The sequence below is a fragment of the Heterocephalus glaber genome, unplaced genomic scaffold (genome assembly GCF_053883595.1).
Source record: "Heterocephalus glaber isolate CG9 unplaced genomic scaffold, H.glaber_assembly_v1.0 deba00001509, whole genome shotgun sequence".
NCBI lineage: Eukaryota > Metazoa > Chordata > Mammalia > Rodentia > Bathyergidae > Heterocephalus > Heterocephalus glaber.
In genome coordinates, this window is record NW_028258325.1 from 22398278 (window position 1) to 22402407 (window position 4130).

General features: G+C 38.3%; 1 pseudogene; it reads left to right on the forward strand.

The window, feature by feature from the left end:
* Window positions 1-685: 685 nt before the first annotated feature.
* Window positions 686-2351, forward strand: LOC101722301 (protein kinase C iota type pseudogene; annotated as a pseudogene).
* The last annotated feature ends 1779 nt before the right edge of the window (window positions 2352-4130 follow it).

A 4130-nucleotide genomic window follows, 5' to 3' on the forward strand; every position in this document is an offset into this window, starting at 1 on the left:
GTGTCACAATCTAGTAACAGTCATCTCCCAAGCTCACTTGGCAGGAGACTGTCAACAGCAAACATACTGAGCTGCTTCTCTACTTCAAGAAGCCACAGCCTCAGGACCCCAGGTAGAGAAAGTATCTGTGAAAGATTAAGAAGACAGCTGAATCCATCCAGATGCCACAGGCCATACTGTAGTAGCCTCACAACTATCACAGACACACAGGGATAGTCTCCCTGGGTGTGACCACCAGTGACCTACCAAAATCAAGGTACCCCAGTGAAGTCTCCCTAAGCACAAATACCAATGGCACAGAAACTGGGAAGAGCATGGGGCAATTATCACCAGGCCCAGAAATACCCAGTAGCTCTGGGAAGGCCTCTGCAGAGCCAGGCACAGAAAACCTAGAGAGTCAAAGTCCAGGGGGGAGACTGAAGTCACAGCCACCGGCCCCCAAGAGACACTGAGAAGCCTGGTGTACATCCATCCAGGCCTAGCTGCCACTATTGGAAACAACTTCACAAAGAGCCATGCAGAATTCCAGCCAGTGTGGTCCCTGCAGGCAGTCAGGCCACTCTTGTTGTCTGAGCCCTGCCTGCTTGTTTCCCTGGGCAGCCAACCCGCCTATGGTCCCTTCTTCCCAGGCACCTACTCCACCCACACTTCTACCTGATCAGCCCTCATTTTGGGAAGAGACATCATGACAAGATCTCTTGAGAATTCCATCTCGTTTGAGGGCCTGTGTGATAAAGATCGAGATGTGTGGTGTTTGGACAATAAACAGCTTTTCACCACACACTGGGTAGAGGAGGAAGGAGAACCATATAGTGTGTCACCTCAGTTGGAGTTAGAAGAGGCCATTAGGCTTTCTGAGCTAAAGAAAGATTCTGAGCTCTTAATTCTTTCATCTTGTATACCAGAACATTCTAAAGTGCCTTGTCCAGGAGAAGAGAAATCCATCCACCACAGAGCTGCAGGCTGCTGGAGAAAGCTGTATTATGTGAATGGCCACACTTTTCAAGCCAAATGCTTCAGCAGGTGAGCTCACTGTGCAGTCTGCACAGACCTTGTAGGGGGACTTTGGCCCCCAGGTGTATAAGTGCACTGACTGTAAACTCTCAGTTCACAAGAAGTGCCACAAACTTGTCACAATTGAATGAGGGCAGCATTCTTTACCATCAGAGCCCATGGTCCCAGTCAATCCATCATCCATGGCTTCAGACCCTGCACACACAGTGATCCCACATAACCTTTCAACTCATGAGGCTTTAGAACAATTTGATGAAGAGAATGAGGCAGGGAACACCGGGGAAGGTGGCAAAGCTTCATCTGGTCTAGGTCTTGAGTACTTTGATTTGCTCCGAGTGATTGGCAGAAGAAGTTATGGGAAAGTACTGTTAGTCCAACAGAAAGAATCAAATAGTATGTATGCAATGAAAGCAGTGAAAAAAGAGCATGTCAACGTTGATCGGATACAGAAAGAGAAGTGCATTCTAGAGCAGGCATTCAATTGTCCTTTTCTAGTTAGACTGCATGCTTGCTTCCAGACAGAAAGCAGACTGTCTGTTGTTCTAGACTATGTCAGTGGGGGAGATCTACTGTTTCATGTGCAGGAACAAAGATGGCTTCCTGAACACCCCAGGATTTAATCTACAGAAATCAGTTTAGCAGTCAACTACCTTCATCGGCAAGGAATACTTTACAGAATTTTAAAATTGGAAAACGTATTACTGGACTCAGAAGGGCACATTAAACTCATCAATTTTTGCTGGTGTATGGAAGGCTTACAGGTAGGAGACATGACCCGCACTTTCTGTGGCACTCCTAATTTCTTGGCTCCAGAACTTATAAGAAGGGAAAATTACAGTTTCAGTGTGGACTGTTGGAACCTTGGAGTCACGATCTATATCATGATGATCAGAGAGTCTCCATTTGATCTTGATGAGAGCTCTGACAACCCTTATGAAAACTCAATCAAGCATGTCTTACAAGTAATTTTGGAAAGAAACATTGTCATACCTCGTTTTCTGTCTGTATAAGCTACGAGTGTCCTAGAGGGTTTTCTGAACAAGGACCCAAAAGAACGACTGGGTTCTCATCTTCACAGGGGCTTTGCTGATATTCAGTAGCATCCATTCTTTCAAAATGTGGACTGGGACATGATGGAGGCAAAGCAGGTGGTGCCTCCATTTAAACCAAATATCTCTGAGCAATTCGGTTTGGACAACTTTGATCCTAAATTTACTAATGAACCTCTCCAGCTCACCCCAGATGGTAATGACGTCATGAGGGAGCTTGATGGATATGAATTTGCAAGTTTTGAGTATATCAATCATCTTATGATGTATGAAGAAGAAGGGATCTGATCCCCATTTTTCAATGATGCATTTTGCTTATGTTCCCATTTAATGCTTGGAAAAACTTGTTACCGGCCTAGATAGAATTAACCATTTCAGAGATGTCTGGAAGCTAATTTTAATTTATTGTTTTGAAGCTATATTTAGATGTAATACTTGACTCTTATAGTCTACAGTAGAGAATATGGAATTTTTTGTTCATAGATTAGATTTTTATGAACTGGTTTAAATAACAGTGAGGCAATTGCTTGTAACCACACTTGCATATACATTCCATTTGTTGAGTGGGACATAATGCCTAATATTTTTTCTTTTTACTTATGATACAAGAAAACAATTTGTCTTTTCAGTAAAATATCTTACCTATGCTAGTTTCTCTCTAACCACACTTTTGAAACTGACCACCTTTTGAGGTCAGATTATGCAGTCTTGAGGAAAATCGAAAAATATACCAACAATTGTGAATAAAAACACATATACTTGTATCTTTTTTATATGAAGAAAATACAATATATGACTATAAGCTTTGGAAAAGTAATAGTTCTCATGAAATGGGGCATCTGAAAAAGATTAAAAGATGATTTATTAAATGTTTATAAATTTTACATTGTCCTAAATTTAAAACTAGATCATTAACTAAAATTAAATTAAACTAAGATTGTACCATTATAACTTATTTACATTTAGATGATGATGGTTACCTTTCACATCCTTGGCATAAAAATGATATTAAAACAGAAGGATGATATATAGCATCCTAATTTTAGTTAATGATCTAGTTTTAAATTCAGAATGATTTAAAATTTGTAAACATTTAAGAAATTATCTTTTAACCATTTTTAAATGTCCCATTTCATGAGAAAAATTACTTTTCCAAAGCTTGTACTCATGTATTGTCTTTTCTTCATGTAATTTAGTTTGAAACTAATTAAAACATCAAAGGAAAATGTTTATAGACTTTCTCCTGTTCATTTCCGAGGCATGTATGTTTCTCTTAATGCCTGGAACTTGTTTTAAAACAAAAAGCAGTATTCACAACATAAACTTATAGAGAATTCTAATATGTCAGAAATATGTTTAGGATCTTGCTTTTAAGTGTTTCTCTTTTCTGTAGGGCATTTCAGAGTGTAGAATAATCACCCAGTGTGTTTGTTTACCATGTTTATTACTGAGCCCACACTAGAACTCTTTTGGACTTTTGAACCTCATTTTGAGAAACACTTTCTTCAAGATATTCTTTTGCCCTCCAGTTAAATAGTAGAAAGTATGTTCATGGCATAATATTTTAAGATGTTACAAGCAGAAATTTACAACTTTGTGAACATTTTTGAACAAATTTTACATGAATAACTCCATTAGATACCTTCCTTGTTCTCCTCAACAAAATCTTATCTGTTTTCTGCCAATGATATCCAAATGATGAGCATGTTTCTTTGTTGAGGTTTTCACCATTGTTCAGTGGTCTTTTGCTTTTCAATTTTTTAAGTATTAAGATTAACTGTATATTTTATAGAGAACTGCATTACAAATATGTTTGCAACTATTTTTGTAGTATTTAAGTGTTATGTCAGTTCTTTTCATGTCATATAGAAATTTTCTTAAAATACTCTTTAGGGGAATAAGTCACTTTATAGTCAGAATGGTTAACATTCTGGTGTTCTAAAAAATTTTATTTTGCATAATCCTGTAGTAAGATCATTTTATGGATATGCAGCTTGGATTAAATTTCAAGTACTGTGTTCAGCACTGGTATATTTACTGTATACATTTGTTTTCTTTTGATTTCTG